The following is a 20,936-nucleotide window of genomic DNA, read 5'->3' as shown; positions in this document are numbered from 1 at the left end:
CTGCAAATACATACACTCTTTCTCCTTCTATCCCCCCTCCCGTCATTTGTTTCCTTGTGCGTGCACTCTGCATCTCTCCTTCTCGTTCTAATATCAAGTAAAATGCCCCGGCACCGTGACTCACCTTTGCGAATGAAAGAGTGGTTCATAATTCCATTCACGCGTAACATCGAACGACCCATCTGAAAAAAAATGGGTGCAACACGAGTACTTCCCAAAAGGTCACACATCCGAGTACTACTATCGCCCAAGCACACTTAACTGGGGAGTTCTGATGGGATCCGGTGCATTAGTGCTGGTATGATCGCACCTAATTAATTTCGCGCTGCAAATACATTCAATCCTTCAGCTTTCTTCCCCCTCCCGTCATTTGTTTCCTTGTGCGTGCGCACTGCACCTACCATTCTCGTTCAAATATCAAGTAAAATGCCACGGCGCCGTGACTCACATTTGTAAATAAACCTGCGGACCATAATTCAAGTCGCGCATAACGTCGAAAGAATCATCTGCAAAAAAATGGGTGCAACACGAGGACTTCCCAAGAAAATGGGTGAAATATAAGGACTTCGCAGGAGGTCACCCATCCTAGTACTACTCTCGCCCAAGCACCCTTAACTTGTGGAGTTCTGATAGAATCCGTTGCATTAGTTCTGGTATGATCGCTCATGTTTCATTCTGCGCTGCAAATACATACACTCTTTCTCCTTCCATCCCCCCTCCCGTCATTTGTTTCCTTGTGCATGCACTCTGCATCTCTCCTTCTTGTTTTAATATCAAGTAAAATGCCCCCGCACCGTGACTCACCTTTGCTAATGAACCAGCGGTTCATAATTCTATTCGCGCATAACGTCAAACGACCCATCCGAAAAAAATGGGTGCAACACGAGGACTTCCCAGGAGGTCACCCATCTGAGTTCTACTCTCGCCCAAGCACACTTAACTTTGGAGTCCTGATGGGATCCGGTGCATAAGTTGCTTGTATGATCGCACCTGTTTAATTTTGCCCTGCAAATACATACACTCCTTCTCCTTTCTTCCCCCTCCCGTCATTTGTTTCCTTGTGCGTGCGCACTGCACCTCCCGTTCTCTTTTTAAAATCAAGTAAAATGCCACGGCGCCGTGACTCACATTTGCAAATAAACCTGCGGACCATAATTCAAGTCGCGCCTAACGTCGAAAGAATCATCTGCAAAAAAATCGGTGCAACACGAGGACTTCCCAAGAAAATGGGTGAAATATAAAGACTTCGCAGGAGGTCACCCATCCTAGTACAACTCTCGCCCAAGCACCCTTAACTTGCGGAGTCCTGATAGAATCCATTGCATTAGTGCTGGTATGATTGCTCATGTTTCATTCTGCGCTGCAAATACATACACTCTTTCTCCTTCCATCCCCCCTCCCGTCATTTGTTTCCTTGTGCGTGCACTCTGCATCTCTCATTCTCATTCTAATATCAAGTAAAATACCCCAGCACCGTGACTCACCTTTGCGAATGAACCAGCAGTTCATAATTCAATTCGCGCGTAACGTTGAACGTCCCATCCGAAAAAAAATGGGTGCAACACGAGGACTTCCCAGGAGGTCACCCATCCGAGTACTACTCTCACCCAAGCACACTTAATTGCAGAGTTTTAATGGGATCCGGTGCTTTAGTACTGGTATGATCGCACCTCTTTAATTTCGCACTGCAAATACATACACTCCATCTCCTTTCTTCCCCCTCCCGTTGTTTGTTTCCTTGTGCGTGCGCACTGCAGCTCCCGTTCTCGTTCAAAATATCAAGATTAATGCCACGGCGCCGTGACTAACATTTGCGAATAAACCTGCGGACGATAATTCAAGTCGCGCGTAACATCTAAAGAATTATCTGCAAAAAAATGGGTGCAACACGAGGACTTCCTAAGAAAATGGGTGAAATATAATGACTTCGTAGGAGGTCACCCATCCTAATACTACTCTCGCACAAGCACCCATAACTTGGGGAGTTTTGATAGAATCCGTTGCATTAGTTCTGGTATGATTGCGCATGTTTCATTCTGCGCTGCAAATACATACACTCTTTCTCCTTCCATCTCCCCTCCCGTCATTTATTTCCTTGTGCGTGCACCCTGCATCTCTCCTTCTTGTTCTAATATAAAGTAAAATGCCCCAGCACCGTGACTCACCTTTGTGAATGAACCTGCGGTTCATAATTCCATTCGCGCGTAACGTCGAACGACCCATCAGAAAAAAAATGGGTGCAACACGAGGACTTCCCAAGAGGTCACCCATCTGAGTACTTCTCTCGCACAAGCACACTTAACAGGGGAGTTCTGATGGGATCCGGTGCTTTAGTGCTGGTACGATCGCACATGTTTAATTTTCGGCTGCAAATACATACTCCCATTCTCCTTTCTTCCCCCTCCCGTCATTTGTTTCCTTGTGCGTGCGCACTGCACCTCTCGTTCTCGTTCAAATATCAAGTAAAATGCCACGGCGCCGTGACTCACATTAGCAAATAAACCTTCGGACCATAGTTCTAGTCGCGCATAACGTCGAACGACCTATCTGAAAAAAAATGGGAGCAACACGAGAACTTCCCAGGAGGTAACCCATCCCTGTACTACTTTTGCCAAAGCATACTTAATTACGGAGTTCTGATAGGATCCGGTGCATTTGTGCAGGTATGATCGCGCCTGTCTCATTTCGTGCTGAAAATACATACACTCCTTCTCCTTCCCTCCCCCCTCCCATCATTTGTTTCCTTGTGCGTTCACACTGCACCTCTCCTTCTCGTTCTAATATCGATTAAAATGCCCCTCCTTCTTGACTCACATTTGCAGATAAACCAGCGGACCATAGTTCGCGTGTAACGTCGAACGACCCATCCGAAAAAAAATGGGTGCAACATGAGGACTTCCCAGGAGGACACCCATCGGAATACTACTCTCGCCCTAGCACACTTAACTGCGGAGTTCTGATGGGATCCGGTGCATTAGTGCTGGTATGATCGCACCTGTTTCATTTCACGCTGCAAATACATACACTCCTCCTTTATCGTTCTAATATCAATTAAAATGCCCCTGCGTCTTGACTCACATTTTCGTATAAACCAGTAGACAATAGTTCCTTTCGCGCGTATCATGGAACGACCAATCTGAAAAAAAAATGGGTGCAACACGAGAACTTCCCAGGAGGTAACCCATCCTTGTACTACTTTTGCCAAAGCACACTTAACTGCGGAGTACTGATGGGATCCGGTACATTTGTGCTGGTATGATGGCACCTGTTTCATTTTGTGCTGAAAATACATACACTCCTTCTCCTTCCCTTCCCCCTCCCATCATTTGTTTCCTTGTGCGTTCACACTGCACCTCTCCTTCTCGTTCTAATATCGATTAAAATGCCCTTACTTCTTAACTCACATTTGCGTATAAACCAACAGACCATAGCTCCAGTCGGGCGTAACGTCGAACGACCCGTCTGAAAAAAAAATTAGTGCGATACGAGGACTTCCCAGGAGGTCACCCATCCGAGAATTACTCTCGCCCAAGCACATTTAACTGCGGAGTTCTGATGGGATCCGATGCATTAGTGCTGGTATGATGGCACATGTTTAACTTCGCGCTGCAAATATATACACTCCTTCTCCTTTCTTCCCCATCCCATCATTTTTTTCCTTGTGCGTGCGCACTGCACCTCCCGTTCTCATTTTAATATCAACTAAAATGCCATGGCGCCGTGACTCACATTTGCGAATAAACCTACGGATCATAATTCAAGTCGCGCATAACGTCGAAAGAATCATCTGCAAACAAATGGGTGCAACTCGAGGATTTCCCAAGAAAATGGGTAAAATAAATGGACTTCGCAGGAGGTCACCCATCGTAGTACTACTCTCGCCCAAGCACCCTTAACTTGCGGAGTTCTGATAGAATCCGTTGGATGAGTGCTGGTATGATCGCTCATGTTTAATTCTTTGCTGCAAATACATACACTCTTTCTCCTTCTATCCCCCCTCCCGTCATTTGTTTCCTTGTGCGTGCACTCTGCATCACTCCTTCTCGTTCTAATATCAAGTAAAATTCTCCGGCACCGTGGCTCACCTTTGCGAATGAACCAGCGGTTCATAATTCCATTCACGCGTAACGTCGAATGACCAATTTGAAAAAAAAAATGGGTGCAACACAACAACTTCCTTGGAGGTCATCCATCCGATTACTACTCTCGCCCAAGCACACTTAACTGCGGAGTTCTGATGAGATCCGGTGCATTAGTGCTGGTATGATCGCACCTTTTTCATTTCGCGCTGTAAATACATATACTCCTTCTCCTTTCTTCTCCCTCCCGTCATTTGTTTCCTGGTGCGTTCACACTTCAACTCTCCTTCTCGTTCTAATATCAATTCAAATGCCTCTTCGTCTTGACTCACATTTGCGTATAAACTAGCTGACCATAGTTCCAGTCGCGCGTAACTTTGAACGACCCATCTGAAAAAAATATGGGTGCAACACGAGAACTTCCTAGGAGGTAACCCATTCTTTTACTACTTCCGCCAAAACACACTTAACTACGTAGTTCTAATGTGATCTGGTGCATTTGTGCTGGTATGATCACACCTGTTTCATTTCGTGCTGCAAATACATACACTCCTTCTCCTTTCTTCCCCCTCCCGTCATTTGTTTCCTTGTTCGTGCGCACTGCACCTCCCGTTCTCGTTCAAATATCAACTAAAATGCCACGGCGTCGTGACTCACATTTGCGAATAAACCTGCGGACCATAATTCAAGTCGCGCGCAACATCGAAAGAATCATCTGCAAAAAAATGGGTGCAACACGAGGACTTCCCAAGAAAATGGGTGAAATATAAGGACTTCGCAGGAGGTAACCCATCCTAGTACTACTCTCGCCCAAGCACCCTTAACTTGCGGAGTTCTGATAGATTCCGTTGCATTAGTGCTGGTATGATCGCTCATGTTTCATTCTGCGCGGCAAATACATACTCTCTTTCTCCTTCCATCCCCCCTCCCGTCATTTGTTTCCTTGTGCGTGCACTGTGCATCTCTCCTTCTCGTTTTAATATCAAGTAAAATGCCCCGGCACCGTGACTCACCTTTGCGAATGAAGCAGCGGTTCATAATTCCAGTCACGTGTAATGTCGAACGACCCGTCTGAGAAAAAAAATAGGTGCGACACGAGGACTTCCCAAGAGGTCACCCATCTGAGTACTACTCTCACCCAAGCACACTTAACTGCGAAATTCTGATGGGATCCGGTGCATTAGTGCTGGTATGATCGCACCTGTTTAATTGCGCGCTGCAAATACATACACTCCTTGTTCTTTCTTCCCCCTCCCGTCATTTGTTTCCTAGTGCATTCAAACTTCACCTCCCGTTCTCGTTCTAATATCAATTAAAATGCCCAAGTGTCTTAACTCACATTTGGGTATAAACCAGCGGACCATACTTCCAGTCTCGCGTAAAGTCGAATGACCCATTTGAAAAAAAAATGGGTGCAACACGAGAACTTCCCAGGAGGTAACCCATCCTTGTACTACTTTCGCCAAAGCACACTTAACTACGGAGTTCTAACGGGATCCGGTGCATTTGTGCTGATATAATCGCACCTATTTCATTTCGTGCTGAAAATGCATACACTCCTTCTCCTTCTCTCCCCCCTCCCATCATTCATTTCCTTGTGCGTTCACACTACACCTCTCCTTCTCGTTCTAATATTGATTAAAATGCCCCTGCTTCTTGACTCACCTTTGCGAATGAACCAGCGGTTCATAATTCCATTCGTGCGTAACATCGAACGACCCATTCGAAAAAAAAATTGGTGCAACACGAGGACTCCCTAGGAGGTCACCCATCCGAGTACTACTCTCGCCCAAGCACACTTAACTGGGGAGTTCTGATGGGATCCGGTGCATTAGTGCTGGTATGATCGTACCTGTTTCATTTTGCGCTGCAAATAAATACACTCCTTCTCCTTTCTTCCCCCTCCCGTAATTTGTTTCCTGGTGCGTTCACGCTTCACCTCTCCTTCTCGTTCTAATATCAGTAAAAATGTTACTGCGTCTTGACTCACATTTGCGTATAAACCAGCGGACCATAGTTCCAGTCGCGCATAACGTCGAATGACCCATCTGAAAAAAAAATGGGTGCAACACGAGAACTTCCCAGGAGGTAACCCATCCTTGTACTACTTTCGCCAAGGCACACTTAACTTCGGATTACTGATGGGATCCGGTGCATTTGTGCTGGTATGATCGCACCTGTTTCATTTCGTGCTGAAAATACATACACTCCTTCTCCTTCCCTCCCCCCTCCCATCATTTGTTTCCTTGTACGTTCACATTGCACCTCTCATTCTCATTCTAATATCGATTAAAATGCCCCTGCTTCTTAACTCACATTTGTGTATAAACCAGCGGACCATAGCTCCAGTCGCGCGTAATGTCGAACGACTTGTCTGAAAAAATATTGGTGCGACAAGAGGACTTCACAAGAGGTCTCCCATCCGAGAACAACTCTCGCCAAAGCACACTTAACTGTGGAGTTCTGATGGAATCCGGTGCATTTGTGCTGGTATGATGGCACCTATTTCATTTCGTGCTAAAAATACATACACTCCTTCTCTTTCCCTCCCCTCTCCCATCATTTGTTTCCTTGTGCGTTCACACTGCACCTCTCTTTCTTGCTCTAGTATCGATTAAAATGCCCCTGCATCTTGACTCACATTTGCGTATAAACCAGCGGACCATAGTTCCAGTAGCGCGTAACGTCGAACGACACGTCTGAAAAAAAAATTGGTGCGACACGAGACTTCCCAGGAGGTTACCCATCCGAGTACTACTCTCACCCAAGCACACTTAACTGCGGAATTCTGATGGGATCCGGTGCATTAGTGCTGGTATGATCGCACGTGTTTAATTTTGCGCTGCGAATACATACACTCCTTCTCCTTTCTTCCTCGTCCCGTCATTTGTTTCCTTATGCGTGCGCTCTGCACCTCCCGTTCTTGATCTAATATCAAATAAAATGCCACAATGCCGTGATTCACATTTGCGAATAAACCTGCGGACCATAATTCAAGTCGCGCGTAACAACGAGAGAATCATCTGCAAAAAAAATGGTGCAACACGAGGACTTCCCAAAAAAATAGGTGAAATATAAGGACTTCGCAGGAGGTCACCCATCCTAGTACTACTCTCGCCCAAGAACCCTTAACTTGCGGAGTTCTTATAGAATCCGTTGCATTAGTGCTGGTACGATCGCTCATGCTTCATTCTGCGCTGCAAATACATACACTCTTTCTCCTTCCATTCCCCCTCCCGTCATTTGTTTCCTTGTGCGTGCACTCTGCATCTCTTCTTCTCGTTCTAATATCAAGTAAAATGCCCCAGCACCGTGACTCAGCTTTGTGATTGAACCAGCGGTTCATAATTCCATTCGCGCGTAATGTCGAGCGACCCATCCGAGAAAAAATTAGTGCAACACGAGGACTTCCCAAGAGGTCACCCATCCGTGTACTACTCTCGCTCAAGCACACTTCACTGCGGAGTTCTGATGCATTAGTGCTGGTGTGATCGCACCTGTTTCATTTCGCGCTGCAAATACATTCACTCCTTCAGCTTTCTTCCCCCTCCCGTCATTTGTTTCCTGGTGCGTTCACATTCACCTCTCCTTCTCGTTCTAATATCTATTAAAATGCCTCTGCGTCTTGGCTCACATTTGTGCATAAACCAGCAGACTATAGTTCCTGTCGCGTGTAACGTCGAACGATCCATCTGAAAAAAAAAATGGTGCAACACGAGAACTTCCCAGGAGGTAACCCATCCTTGTACTACTTTCGCTAAAGCACACTTAACTGTAGAGTTCTGATGGGATTCGGTGCATTTGTGCTGGTATGATCGCACCTGTATCATTTTGTGCTGAAAATACATACACTCCTTCTCCTTCCCTCCCCCCTCCCATCGTTTGTTTCCTTGTGCGTTCACACTGCACCTGTCCTTCTCGTTCTAATATCGATTAAAATGCCCCTGCTTCTTGACAAACATTTGCGTATAAACCAGTGGACCATAGTTTCAGTCGCGCGTAACGTCGAACGACTCATGTGAAAAAAAAAATGGGTGCAACACGAGAACTTCCCAGGAGGTCACCCATCCGAGTATTACTCTCGCCCAAGAACACTTAACTACAGAGTTCTGATGGGATCCGGTGTATTAGTGCTGGTATGATCACAAATCTTTAATTTTGCGCTGCAAATACATACACTCATTCTCCTTTCTTCCCCCTCCCATCATTTGTTTCCTTGTGTGTGCGCACTGCATCTCTCGTTCTTGTTCTAATATCAAGTAAAATGCCACGGCGCCGTGACTCACATTTGAGAATAAACCTGTAGACCATAATTCAAGTCGCGCGCAACGTCAAAAGAATCATCTCTAAAAAAATGGGTGCAACACGAGGACTTCCCAAGAAAATGGGTGAAATACAATGACTTTGCAGGAGGTAACCAATCCTAGTACTACTCTCGCCCAAGCACCCTTACCTGCGGAGTTCTGATAGAATCCATTGCATTAGTGCTGGTATGATCGCTCATGTTTCATTCTGCGCTGCAAATACATACACTCTTTCTCCTTCCATCCCCCCTCCCGTCATTTGTTTCCTTATGCGTGCACTAAGCATCTCTCCTTCTCGTTCTAATATCAAGTAAAATTACCCGGCATCGTGACTCACCTTTGCGAATGAACCAGCGGTTCATAATTACATTCGCGCGTAACGTCAAACGACCCATCCGAAAATAAAATTGGTGCAACACGAGGACTCCCTAGGAGGTCAGCCATCCGAGTACTACTCTCGCCCAAGCACACTTAACTGCAGAGTTCTGATAAGATCCGGTGCAATAGTGCTAGTATGATCGCACCTTTTTAATTTCGAGCTGCAAATACATACACTCCTTCTCCTCTCTTCCCCCTCCCGTCATTTGTTTCCTTGTGCGTGCGCACTGCACCTCCCATTCTCGGCCAAATATCAAGTAAAATGCCACGGCGCCGTGACTCACATTTGCGAATAAACCTGCGGACCATAATTCAAGTCGCGCGTAATGTCAAAAAAATCTTCTGCAAAAAAATGGGTGCAACACGAGGACTTCCTAAGAAAATGGGTGAAATATAAGGACATCGCAGGAGGTCAACCATCCGAGTACTACTCTCGCCCAAACACCCTTAACTTGCGGAGTTCTGATAGAATCCGTTGCATTAGTTCTGGTATGATCGCTCATGTTTCATTCTGCACTGCAAATACATACACTCTTTCTCCTTCCATCCCCCCTCCCGTCATTTGTTTCCTTGTGCGTGCACTCTGCATCTCTCCTTCTCGTTCTAATATCAAGTAAAATGCCCCGGCACCGTGACTCACCTTCGCGAATGAACCAACGGTTCATAATTCCATTCGCGCGTAATGTCAAACGACCAATCCAAAAAGATATGGGTGCAACACGAGGACTTCCCAAGAGGACACCCATCCGAGTACTACTCTCGCCCAATCACACTTAACTGCGGAGTTCTGATGGGATACAGTGCATTAGTGCTGGTATGATCACACCTGTTTCATTTCGCACTGCAAATACATACACTCCTTCTCCTTTCTTCCCCCTCCCGTCATTTGTTTCCTGGTGCGTTCACACTTTACCTCTCCTTCTCGTTCTAATATCAATTAAAATGCCCCTGCATCTTGACTCACATTTGCGTATAAACAAGCGGACCATAGTTCATGTCGCGCGTAACGTCGAACGGCCCATCTGAAAAAAAAAGGGTGCAAGACGAGAACTTCCTAGGAGGTAACCCATCCTTGTACTACTATCGCCAAAGCGCACTTTACTGCGGAGTTCTAATGGGATCCGGTGCATTTGTGCTAGTATGATCGCACTTGTTTAATTTCGCACTGCAAATACATAAACTACTTCTCCTTTCTTCCCCCTCCCGTCATTTGTTTCCTTGTACGTGCGCACTGCATCTCCTGTTCTCGTTCAAATATCAAGTAAAATGCCACGACGCCGTGAGTCACATTTGTGAATAAACCTGCGGACCATAATTCAAGTTGGGCGTAACGTCGAAAGAATCATTTGCAAAAAAATGGGTGAAACACGAGGACTTCCATAGAAAATGGGTGAAATATAAGGACTTCGCATGAGGTCACCCATCCTAGTACTACTCTCACCCAAGCACCCTTAACTTGCGCAGTTATCATAGATTACGTTGCATTAGTACTGGTATGATCGCTCATGTTTCATTCTGCACTGCAAATACATACACTTTTTCTCCATCCATCCCCCCTCCCGTCATTTGTTTCCTTATGCGTGCACTTTGCATCTCTCATTCTCATTCTAATATCAAGAAAAATGCCCCTGCACCTTGACTAACCTTAGCGAAAGAACCAACGATTCATAATTCCATTCGTGCGTAACGCCGAACGACGCATCCGAAAAGATATGGTTGTAACATGAGGACTTCCTAGGAGGTCACCCATTCGAGTACTACTCTCGCCCAAGCACACTTAATTGTGGAGTTTTGATGGGATACGGTGCATTAGTGCTGGTATGATCACACCTGTTTCATTTTGCGCTGCAAATACATACACTCCTTCTCCTTTCTTCCCACTCCCGTCATTTATTTCCTGGTGCGTTCACACTTCACCTCTCCTTCTCATTCTAATATCAATTAAAATGCCCCTGCGTCTTGACTCACATTTGCGTATAAACAAGGGGACCATAGTTCATGTCGCGCGTAATGTCGAACGGCCCATCTGAAAAAAAAATGGCTGCAACACGAGAACATCCCAGGAGGTAACCTATCCTTGTACTACTTTCGCCAAAGCACACTTAACTGCGGAGTTCTGATGGAATCCGGTGCATTTGTGCTTGTATGATCGCACTTGTTTAATTTCGAGCTACAAATACATACACTCCTTCTCTTTTCTTCCCCCTCCCGTCATTTGTTTCCTTGTACGTGCGCACTGCACCTCCTGTTCTCGTTCAAATATCAAGTAAAATGCCACGGCGCCGTGAGTCACATTTGCGAATAAACCTGTGGACCATAATTCAAGTCGCGCGTAACGTCGAAAGAATCATCTGTAAAAAAATAGGTGCAACACGAGGACTTCCCAAGAAAATGGGTGAAATATAAGGACTTCGCAGGAGGTCACCCATCCTAGTACTACTCTCGCCCTAGCACCCTTAACTTGCGGAGTTCTGATAGAATACGTTGCATTAGTGCTGGTATGATCGCTCACGTTTCATTCTGCGCTGCAAATACATACACTCTTTCTCCTTCCATCCCCTCTCCCGTCATTTGTTTCCTTATGCGTGCACTCTACATCTCTCCTTCTCGTTCTAATATTAAGAAAAATGCCCCGGCACCGTGACTCACCTTTGCGAATGAGCCAACGGTTCATAATTCCATTCGCGCATAACGTCGAATGACCCATCCAAAAAGATATGGGTGCAAAACGAGGACTTCCCAGGAGGTCACTCATCCGAGTACCACTCTCGCCCAAGCACACTTGACTACGGAGTTCTGATGGGATCCGGTGAATTTGTGCAGGTATGATCGCACCTGTTTCATTTCGTGCTAAAAATACATACACTCCTTCTCCTTCCCTCCCCTCTTCCATCATTTGTTTCCTTGTGTGTTCACACTGCACCTCTCCTTCTCGTTCTAATATCGATTGAAATACCCATGCTTCTTGACTCACATTTGCGTATAAACCAACGGACCATAGCTCCAGTCGCGCGTAGCGTCGAACGACCCGTTTGAAAAAAAAATTGGTGCGACACGAGGACTTCCCAAGAGGTCACCCATTTGAGTACTACTCTTACCCAAACACACTTAACTGTGCAGTTCTGATGGGATCCGGTGCATTAGTACTGGTACGATCGAACCTGTTTAATTTTGGACTGCAAATACATATACTCCTTCTCCTTCCCTCCCCCCTCCCATCATTTATTTCCTTGTGCGTTCAAACTGCACCTCTCCTTATCGTTCTAATATCGATTAAAATGCCCTTGCTTCTTGACTCACATTTGCGTATAAACCAACAGACCATAGTTCCAGTCGCGCGTAATGTCGAACGACCCGTCTGAAAAAAAATTGGTGCGACACGAGTACTTCCCAGGAGGACAACCATCCGAGTACTACTCTCGCCCAAGCACACTTAACTGCGGAGTTCTGATGGGATCTGGTGCATTACTGCTGATATTATCGCACTTGGTTTATTTCGCACTGCAAATACATACACTCCTTCTCTTTTCTTCCACCTCCCACCATTTGTATCCTTGTGAGTGCGCACTGCACCTCCCGTTCTCGTTCTAATATCAAGTAAAATGCCACAGCGCCGTGACTCACATTTGCGAATAAACCTGCGGACCATAATTCAAGTCGCGCGTAACGTCAAAAGAATCATCTGTAAAAAAATGGGTGCAACACGAGGAATTCCTAAGAAAATAGGTGAAATATAAGGACTTCTCAGGAGGTCACCCATCCTAGTACTACTCTCGCCCAAGCACGCTTACTTGCAGAGTTCTGATAAAATCCGTTGCATTAGTGCTGGTATGATCTCTCATGTTTCATTTTACGCTGCAAATACACTCTTTCTCCTTCCATCCCCCCTCCCGTCATTTCTTTCCTTGTGCGTGCACTCTGCATCTCTCCTTCCCGTTCTAATATCAAGTAAAATGCCCCGGCACCATGACTCACCTTTGCTAATGAACCAGCAGTTCATAATTCCATTAGCGTGTAATGTCGAACGACCCATCCGAAAAAAAATGGGTGCAACATTTGTTTCCTTGTGCGTGCACTCTGCATCTCTCCTTCTCGTTCTAATATCAAGTAAAATGCCCTAGCACCGTGACTCACCTTTGCGAATAAACCAACGGATCATAATTCCATTAGCGTGTAACGTCGAACGACCCATCCGAAAAAAAATGGGTGTAACACGAGGACTTCCTAGGAGGTCACCCATTCGAGAACTACTCTCGCCCAGGCACACTTAACAGCGGAGTTCTGATGGGATCTGGAGCATTAGTGCTGGTATGATCGCACCTGTTTCATTTTGCGCTGCAAGTGCATACACTCCATCTCCTTTCTTCCCCCTCTCGTCATTTGTTTCCTGGTGCGTTCACACTTCACCTCTCCTTCTCGTTCTAATATCAATTAAAATTCCCTGCGTCCTGACTCACATTTGCGTATAAACTAGCGGACCATAGTTCCAGTTGTGCGTAACATCGAACGGCCTATCTGAAAAAAAAAATGGGTGCAACACGAGAACTTCCCAGGAGGTGAACCATCCTTGTACTACTCTCGCCAAAGCACACTTAACTGCGGAGTTCTGATGGGATCCGGTGAATTTGTGCTGGTATGATCGCACCTGTTTCATTTCGTGCTGAAAATACATACAGTCTTTCTCCTTCCCTCCCCTCGCCCATCATTTATTTCCTTGTGCGTTCACACTGCACCTCTCCTTCTCGTTCTAATATCGATTAAAATACCCCTGCTTCTTGACTCAAATTTGCGTATAAACCAGCGGACCATAGCTCCAATCGCGCGTAGCGTCGAACGACCCGTTTGAAAAAAAATTGGTGCGACACGAGAACTTCCCAGGAGGTCACCCATCCGAGTACTACTTTTACCCAAGCACACTTAAATGTGGAGTTCTGATGGGAACCGGAGCATTAGTACTGGTATGATCGCACCTGTCTAATTTTGCGCTGCAAATACATACACTTCTTCTCCTTTCTTCCCCCTCCCGTCATTTGTTTCCTTGTGCGTGCGCACTGCACCTCCCGTTCTCATTCTAATATCAAGTAAAATGTCACGGTGCTGTGACTCACATTTACAAATAAACCTATGGACCATAATTCAAGTCGCGCGTAACGTCGAAAGAATCATCTGCAAAAAAATGGGTGCAACATGAGGACTTCCCAAGAAAATGGGTGAAATATAAAGACTTCACAGGAGGTCACCCATCCTAGTACTACTCTCGCCCAGGCACACTTACTTGCGGAGTTTTGATAGAATTCGTTGCATTAGTTCTGGTATGATCGCTCATGTTTCATCCTGCGCTATAAATACATACACTTTTTCTCCTTCCATCCCCCCTCCCGTCATTTGTTTCCTTGTTTGTGCACTCTGCATCTCTCATTCTCGTGCTGATATCAAGTAAAATGTCCCGGCACCGTGACTCACCTTTGCGAATGAACCAGCGGTTCATAATTCCATTCACGCATAACGTCGAACGACCCATCCGAAAAAAAATGGGTGCAATACGAGGACTTCCCAGGAGGTCACCCATTCGAGTACCAATCTCGTCGAAGTTCACTTAACTGCGGAGTTCAGATCCGGTGCATTAGTGCTCGTATGATCGCACCTGTTTCATTTCGCGCTGCAAATACAAACACTCCTTCTCCTTTCTTCCCCCTCCCGTCATTTGTTTCCTGGTGCGTTCACACTTCACCTCTCCTTCTCGTTCTAATATCAACTAAAATGCTCTTGCGTCTTGACTCACATTTGGGTATAAACCAGCGGACCATAGTTCCAGTCGCGCGTAACGTCGAACGACCCATTTGAAAAAAAAAGAGTGCATCACGAGAATTTCCCAGGAGGTAACCCATCGTTGTACTACTTTCGCCAAAGCACACTTAATTGTAGAGTTCTGATGGGATCCGGTGCCTTTAGGCTGGTATGATCGCACTTGTTTCATTTCGCGCTGAAAATACATACACTCCTTCTCCTTCCCGCCCCCCTCCCATCATTTGTTTCCTTGTGCGTTCACACTGCACCTCTCCTTCTCGTTCTAATATCGATTAAAATGCCCCTGCTTCTTGACTCACATTTGCGTATAAACTAGCAGACCATAGTTCCAGTCGCGCGTAACATCGAACGACCCGTCTAAAAAAAAATTTGTGCGACACGAGTACTTCACACGAGGTCACCAATCCGAGTACTACTCTCGCCAAACACACTTAACTGCGGAGTTCTGATATGATACGGTGCATTAGTGCTGATATGATCGCACTTGGTTTATTTCGCGCTGAAAATACATACACTCCTTCTCCTTTCTTCCCCCTCCCATCATTTGTTTCCTTGTGCGTGGGCACTGCACCTCCCGTTCTCGTTCTAATATATAGTAAAATGCCAATGCGCCTTGACTCACATTTGCGAATAAACCTGCGGACCATAATTCAAGTCGCGCGTAACTTCGAAAGAATCATCTGCAAAAAAATGGGTTCAGCACGAGGACTTCCCAAGAAAATGGGTGAAATATAAGGACTTCGTAGGAGGTCACCCATCCAAGTACTACTCTCGCCCAAGCACCCTTAACTTGCGGAGTTCTGATGGAATCTGTTGCATTAGTGCTTGTATGATCACTCATGTTTCGTTCTGCACTGCAAATACATACACTCTTTCTCCTTCTATCCCCCCTCCCGTCATTTGTTTCCTTGTGCGTGCATTCTGCATCTCTCATTCTCGTTCTAATATCAAGTATAATGCCCCAGCACTGTGACTCACCTTTACGAATGAACCAGCGTTCCATAATTCTGTTTGTGCTTAACGTCGAACAACCAATCTGAAAAAAAAATAAGTGCAACACGGGGACTTTCAAGGAGGTCACCCATACTAGTACTACTCTCGCCCAAGCACACTTAACTGCAGAGTTCTGATGGGATCCGGTGCATTAATGCTGGTATGACCGCACCTGTTTCATTTCGCGCTGCAAATACATACACTCCTTCTCCTTTCTTCCCCCTCCCGTAATTTGTTTCCTAGTGCGTTAATATTTCACATCTCCTTCTTGTTCTAATTTCAAATAAAATGTCCCTGCGTCTTAACTCACATTTGCGTATAAACCAGCGGACCATAGTCCTAGTCGCGCGTCACGTCGAACGACCCATTTGAAAAAAAAAAGAGTGCATCACGAGAACTTCCCAGGAAGTAACCCATCCTTGTACTACTTTCGCCAAAGCACACTTAACTGTAGAGTTCTGATGGGATCCGGTGCCTTTGGGCTGGTATGATCGCACCTGTTTCATTTCGTGCTGAAAATACATACACTTCTTCTCCTTCCCGCCCCCCTCTCATCATTTGTTTCCTTGTGCGTTCACACTGCACCTCTCATTCTCATTCTAATATCGATTAAAATGCCCCTGCTTCTTGACTCACATTTGCGTATAAACAAGCGGACCATAGTTCCAGTCGCGCGTAACGTCGAACGACCCGTTTGAAAAAAAATAGGTGCGACACGAGGACTTCTAAGGAGGTCACCCATCCGAGTACAACTCTCGCCCAAGCACATTTAAGTGCGGAGTTCTGATGGGATCCGGTGCATTTGTGCTGGTATGATCGCACCTGTTTCATTTCGTGCTGAAAATACATACACTCCTTCTCCTTCCCTCCCCCCTCCCATCATTTGTTTCCTTGTGTGTTCAAACTGCACCTCTCCTTCTCGTTCTAATATAGATTAAAATGCCCCTGCTTCTTTACTCACATTTGCATATAAACTAGCAGACCATAGTTCCAGTCGCGCGTAACATCGAACAACCCGTCTGAAAAAAAATTTGTGCGACACGAATACTTCACAGGAGGTCACCAATCCGAGTACTACTCTCGTCAAGCACACTTAACTACGGAGTTCTGATGGGATACGGTGCATTAATGCTGATATGATCGCACTTGGTTTATTTTGCGCTGAAAATACATACACTCCTTCTCCTTTCTTCCCCCTCCCGTCATTTGTTTCCTTGTGCGTGGGCACTGCACCTCCCGTTCTCGTTCTAATATCAAGTAAAATGCCACTGCGCTGTGACTCACATTTGCGAATAAACCTGCGGACCATAATTCAAGTCGCGCGTAACGTCAAAAGAATCATCTGCAAAAAAATAGGTACAACACGAGGACTTCCAAATAAAATGGGTGAAATATAAGGACTTCGCAGGAGGTCACCCATCCTAGTACTACGCTCGCCCAAGCACCCTTAACCGCGGAGTTCTGATAGAATCCGTTGCATTAGTGCTGGTATGATCGCTCATGTTTCATTCTGCGATGCAAATACATACACTCTTTCTCCTTCCATCCCCCCTCCCATAATTTGTTTCCTTGTGCGTGCGCTCTGCATCTCTCCTTCTCGTTCTAATATCAAGTAAAATGCCTCGAAACTGTGACTGAACTTTGCGAATAAACCAGCAGTTAATAATTCCATTCGCGCGTAACGTTGAACGACCCATCAGAAAAAAATGGGTGCAACACGAGGACTTCCCAGGACGTCACCCATCCGAGTACTACTCTTGCCCAAGCACACTTAACTGCGGAGTTCAGATCCGGTGCATTAGTGCTGGTATGATCGCACCTGTTTCATTTCGCGCTGCAAATACATACACTCCTTTTCCTTTCTTCCCCCTCCCGTCATTTGTTTCCTTGAGCGTGCGCATTGCACCTCCCATTCTCGCTCAAATATCAAGTAAAATGCCACGGCGCCGTGACTCACATTTGCGTATAAGCCAGCGGACCATAGTTCTAGTCGCGAGTAATGTTGAACGACCGATCTGAAAAACAAAATGGGTGCAACACGAGAACTTCCCAAGAAAATGGGTGAAATATAAGGACTTCGCAGGAGCTCACCCATCCTAGTACTACTCTCGCCCAAGCACCCTTAAATTGCGGAGTTATGATAAATTCGGTTGCATTAGTGCTCGTATGATCGCTCATGTTTAATTGTGCGCTGCAAATACATACACTCTTTCTCCTTCCATCCCCCCTCCCGTCTATTGTTTCCTTGTGCGTGCACTTTGCATCTCCTCTTCTCGTTCTAATATCAAGTAAAATGCCCCAGCACCGTGACTCACCTTTGCGAATGAACCAGCGGTTCATAATTCCATTCACGCGTAACGTCGAACGACCCATCCGAAAAAAATGGGTGCAACACGAGGACTTCCCAGGAGGTCACCCATCTGAGTACTACTCTCGCCCAAGCAAACTTAACTGCGGAGTTCTGAAGGGATCCGGTGCTTTAGGGCTGGTATGATCGCACCTGTTTAATTTTGCGCTGCAAAAACATACACTCCTTCTCATTTCTTCCCCCTCCCATCATTTGTTTCCTTGTGCGTGCGCACTACACCTCCCGTTCTCGTTCAAATATCAAGTAAAATACCACGGCGCCGTGACTCACATTTGCGAATAAACCTGCGGACCATAATTCAAGTCGCGCACAACGTCGAAAGAATCATCTGCAGAAAAATGGGTGCAACACGAGAACTTCCCAGGAAAATGGGTGAAATATAAGGACTTCGCAGGAGGTCACCCCTCCTAGTACTACTCTCGCCCAAGAACCCTTAACTTGGGTAGTTCTGATAGAATCCGTTGCATTAGTTCTGGTATGATCTCACATGTTTCATTCTGCGTTGTAATTACATACACTCTTTCTCCTTCCATCCCCCCTACCGTCATTTGTTTCCTTGTGCATGCACTCTGTATCTCTCCTTCTCGTTCTAATATCAAGTAAAATGTCCCGGCACCGTGACTCATCTTTGTAAATGAACCAGCGATTCATAATTCCATTCGTGCGTAACGTCGAACGATCCATCCGAAACATAATGAGTGCAACACGAGGACTTCCCAAGAGGTCACCCATCCAAGTACTACTCTCGTCCAAGGGCACTTAACTGCAAAGTTCTGATGGGATCCGGTGCATTAGTGCTGGTATGATCGCACCTGTTTAATTTCGCGCTGCAAATACATACGCTCATTCTCCTTTCTTCCCCCTCCCGTCATTTGTTACCTTGTGCATGCGCACTGCACCTCCCATTCTCGTTCAAATATCAAGTATAATGCCACGGCGCCGTGACTCACATTTGCGAATAAACCTGCGGACCATAATTTAAGTTGTGTGTAACGTCTAAAGAATCATCTACAAAAAAATGGGTGCAACACAAGGACTTCCCAAGAAAATGGGTGAAATATAAGGACTTCACAGGAGGTCACCCATTCTAGTACTACTTTTGCCCAAACACCCTTAACTTGCAGAGTTCTGATAGAATCCGTTGCATTAGTGCTGGTATGATCGCTCATGTTTCATTATGCGCTGCAAATACATACACTCTTTCTCCTTCCATCCCCCCTCCCGTCATTTGTTTCCTTGTGCGTGCACTCTGCATCTCTCATTCTCGTTCTAATATCAATTAAAATGCCCCTACACCGTGTCTCACCTTTGCGAATGTACCAGTGACTCATAATTCCATTCGATCGTAACGTCGAACGACCCATCCGAAAAAAAATGGGTGCAACACTAGGACTTCCGAGGAGGTCACCCATCCGAGTATTACTCTCTCCCAAGCACACTTATTTGGGGAGTTCAGATCCAGTGCATTAGTTCTGGTATGATCGCACCTGTTTCATTTCGTGCTACAAACACATACACTCCTTCTCCTTTCTTCCCCCTCCCGTCATTTGTTTCCTGGTGCGTTCATACTTCACCTTTCATTCCCGTTCTAATATCAATTAAAATGCCTCTGCGTCTTGACTCACATTTGCGTATAAACCACCGGACCATAGTTCCAGTCGCGCGTAACTTCGAGCGACCCGTCTGAAAAAAAATTGGTTCGACAAGAGGACTTCCCAAGAGGTCACCCATCCGAGTACTACTCTCGCCCAAACACACTTAATTGCGGAGTTGTGATTGGATCCGGTGCATTAGTGCTGGTATGATCGTAACTGTTTTATTTCGCGCTGCAAATGCATACACTCCTCCTTTCTTCCCCCTCCCGTCATTTGTTTTCTGGTGCGTTCACACTTCACCTCTCCTTCTCGTTCTAATATCAACTAAAATACCCCTGCGTCTTGACTCACATTTGAGTATAAACCAACAGACCATAGTTCCAGTCACGCGTAACGTCAAACGACCCGTCTGATAAAAAATTTGTGCGACACGAGGACAAACCAAGATATACCCATCCAGTACTACTCTCGCCCAAGCACACTTAAATACGGAGTTCTGATGGGATCCGGTTCTTTAGTGATGGTATGATCTAACCTATTTTATTTCGCGCTGCAAATACATACACTCCTCCTTTCTTCCCCCTCCCGTTATTTGTTTCCTTGTGCGTGCGCACTGCAACTCCCGTTCTCGTTCACATATAAAGTAAGATGTCACGACGCCGTGACTCACATTTGCGAATAAACCTGCGGACCATAATTCAAGTTGCGCGTAACATCGAAAGAATCATCTGCAAAAAAATGGGTGCAACACGAGGACTTCCCAAGAAAATGGGTGAAATATAAGGACTTCGCAGGAGCTCACCCATCCTAGTACTACTCTCGCCCAAACACCCTTAACTTGCAGAGTTTTTATAGAATCTGTTGCATTAGTGCTGGTATGATCGCTTATGTTTAATTCTGCGCTGCAAATACATACACTCTTTCTCATTCCATTCCCTCTCCCGTCATTTGTTTCCTTGTGCGTGCATTTTGCATCTCTCCCTCTTGTTCTAATATCAAGGAAAATGCCCCGGTACTGTGACTCACCTTTGCGAATGAACCAGCGGTTCATAATTCCATTCGCGCGTAACGACGAACGACCCATCCGAAAAAAAAATGGGTGCAACACGAGGAATTCCCAGGACGTCACCCATCCGAGTACTACTCTCGCCCAAGCACACTTAACTGCGGAGTTCAGATCCGGTGCATTAGTGCTGGTATGATCGCACCTGTTTCATATCGCGCTGCAAATACATACTCTCCTTCTACTTTCTTCCCCCTCCCGTCATTTGTTTCCTGGTGCGTTCACACTTCATCTTTCCTTCTCGTTCTAATATCAATTAAAATGCCCATGTGTCTTGACTCACATTTGCGTATAATCCAGCAAACCATAGTTCCAATAGCGCGTAACGTTGAATGACCTATCTGAAAA

The 20,936-nt window shown here is 45.8% G+C and overlaps 33 pseudogenes; all 33 read right to left on the bottom strand.

Moving 5' to 3' along the window:
- Nucleotides 1–193: 193 nt before the first annotated feature.
- LOC148252622 (5S ribosomal RNA) lies at nucleotides 194–312 on the bottom strand (annotated as a pseudogene).
- Nucleotides 313–872: 560 nt separating this feature from the next.
- On the bottom strand, nucleotides 873–992 carry LOC148252621 (5S ribosomal RNA; annotated as a pseudogene).
- Nucleotides 993–1,553: 561 nt separating this feature from the next.
- On the bottom strand, nucleotides 1,554–1,672 carry LOC148252620 (5S ribosomal RNA; annotated as a pseudogene).
- A 562-nt stretch (nucleotides 1,673–2,234) lies between these two features.
- LOC148252619 (5S ribosomal RNA) lies at nucleotides 2,235–2,353 on the bottom strand (annotated as a pseudogene).
- A 525-nt stretch (nucleotides 2,354–2,878) lies between these two features.
- Nucleotides 2,879–2,997, bottom strand: LOC148252618 (5S ribosomal RNA; annotated as a pseudogene).
- Nucleotides 2,998–3,148: 151 nt separating this feature from the next.
- Nucleotides 3,149–3,267, bottom strand: LOC148252617 (5S ribosomal RNA; annotated as a pseudogene).
- Nucleotides 3,268–3,474: 207 nt separating this feature from the next.
- Nucleotides 3,475–3,593, bottom strand: LOC148252616 (5S ribosomal RNA; annotated as a pseudogene).
- A 563-nt stretch (nucleotides 3,594–4,156) lies between these two features.
- On the bottom strand, nucleotides 4,157–4,275 carry LOC148252615 (5S ribosomal RNA; annotated as a pseudogene).
- An 888-nt stretch (nucleotides 4,276–5,163) lies between these two features.
- On the bottom strand, nucleotides 5,164–5,282 carry LOC148252614 (5S ribosomal RNA; annotated as a pseudogene).
- A 206-nt stretch (nucleotides 5,283–5,488) lies between these two features.
- On the bottom strand, nucleotides 5,489–5,607 carry LOC148252613 (5S ribosomal RNA; annotated as a pseudogene).
- A 207-nt stretch (nucleotides 5,608–5,814) lies between these two features.
- On the bottom strand, nucleotides 5,815–5,933 carry LOC148252612 (5S ribosomal RNA; annotated as a pseudogene).
- Nucleotides 5,934–6,139: 206 nt separating this feature from the next.
- LOC148252611 (5S ribosomal RNA) lies at nucleotides 6,140–6,258 on the bottom strand (annotated as a pseudogene).
- Nucleotides 6,259–6,790: 532 nt separating this feature from the next.
- Nucleotides 6,791–6,908, bottom strand: LOC148252610 (5S ribosomal RNA; annotated as a pseudogene).
- An 875-nt stretch (nucleotides 6,909–7,783) lies between these two features.
- LOC148252609 (5S ribosomal RNA) lies at nucleotides 7,784–7,902 on the bottom strand (annotated as a pseudogene).
- Nucleotides 7,903–8,110: 208 nt separating this feature from the next.
- On the bottom strand, nucleotides 8,111–8,229 carry LOC148252608 (5S ribosomal RNA; annotated as a pseudogene).
- Nucleotides 8,230–8,790: 561 nt separating this feature from the next.
- Nucleotides 8,791–8,909, bottom strand: LOC148252607 (5S ribosomal RNA; annotated as a pseudogene).
- A 561-nt stretch (nucleotides 8,910–9,470) lies between these two features.
- On the bottom strand, nucleotides 9,471–9,589 carry LOC148252606 (5S ribosomal RNA; annotated as a pseudogene).
- A 205-nt stretch (nucleotides 9,590–9,794) lies between these two features.
- Nucleotides 9,795–9,913, bottom strand: LOC148252605 (5S ribosomal RNA; annotated as a pseudogene).
- An 886-nt stretch (nucleotides 9,914–10,799) lies between these two features.
- LOC148252604 (5S ribosomal RNA) lies at nucleotides 10,800–10,918 on the bottom strand (annotated as a pseudogene).
- Nucleotides 10,919–11,479: 561 nt separating this feature from the next.
- On the bottom strand, nucleotides 11,480–11,598 carry LOC148252603 (5S ribosomal RNA; annotated as a pseudogene).
- Nucleotides 11,599–12,130: 532 nt separating this feature from the next.
- On the bottom strand, nucleotides 12,131–12,249 carry LOC148252602 (5S ribosomal RNA; annotated as a pseudogene).
- Nucleotides 12,250–12,964: 715 nt separating this feature from the next.
- On the bottom strand, nucleotides 12,965–13,083 carry LOC148252601 (5S ribosomal RNA; annotated as a pseudogene).
- Nucleotides 13,084–13,289: 206 nt separating this feature from the next.
- Nucleotides 13,290–13,408, bottom strand: LOC148252600 (5S ribosomal RNA; annotated as a pseudogene).
- A 206-nt stretch (nucleotides 13,409–13,614) lies between these two features.
- On the bottom strand, nucleotides 13,615–13,733 carry LOC148252599 (5S ribosomal RNA; annotated as a pseudogene).
- Nucleotides 13,734–14,293: 560 nt separating this feature from the next.
- Nucleotides 14,294–14,407, bottom strand: LOC148252598 (5S ribosomal RNA; annotated as a pseudogene).
- A 1,210-nt stretch (nucleotides 14,408–15,617) lies between these two features.
- On the bottom strand, nucleotides 15,618–15,736 carry LOC148252597 (5S ribosomal RNA; annotated as a pseudogene).
- Nucleotides 15,737–15,942: 206 nt separating this feature from the next.
- On the bottom strand, nucleotides 15,943–16,061 carry LOC148252596 (5S ribosomal RNA; annotated as a pseudogene).
- Nucleotides 16,062–16,267: 206 nt separating this feature from the next.
- On the bottom strand, nucleotides 16,268–16,386 carry LOC148252595 (5S ribosomal RNA; annotated as a pseudogene).
- Nucleotides 16,387–16,592: 206 nt separating this feature from the next.
- On the bottom strand, nucleotides 16,593–16,710 carry LOC148252594 (5S ribosomal RNA; annotated as a pseudogene).
- A 559-nt stretch (nucleotides 16,711–17,269) lies between these two features.
- Nucleotides 17,270–17,383, bottom strand: LOC148252593 (5S ribosomal RNA; annotated as a pseudogene).
- Nucleotides 17,384–17,945: 562 nt separating this feature from the next.
- Nucleotides 17,946–18,064, bottom strand: LOC148252592 (5S ribosomal RNA; annotated as a pseudogene).
- Nucleotides 18,065–18,625: 561 nt separating this feature from the next.
- LOC148252591 (5S ribosomal RNA) lies at nucleotides 18,626–18,744 on the bottom strand (annotated as a pseudogene).
- A 1,877-nt stretch (nucleotides 18,745–20,621) lies between these two features.
- On the bottom strand, nucleotides 20,622–20,735 carry LOC148252590 (5S ribosomal RNA; annotated as a pseudogene).
- Nucleotides 20,736–20,936: the final 201 nt, after the last annotated feature.

The sequence above is a fragment of the Carica papaya genome, chromosome 8, assembly GCF_054855325.1.
Source record: "Carica papaya isolate Zhongbai chromosome 8, ASM5485532v1, whole genome shotgun sequence".
NCBI lineage: Eukaryota > Viridiplantae > Streptophyta > Magnoliopsida > Brassicales > Caricaceae > Carica > Carica papaya.
Note: the sequence above shows the minus strand (reverse complement) of the source record. Positions and strands in the feature narration are given on the sequence as shown.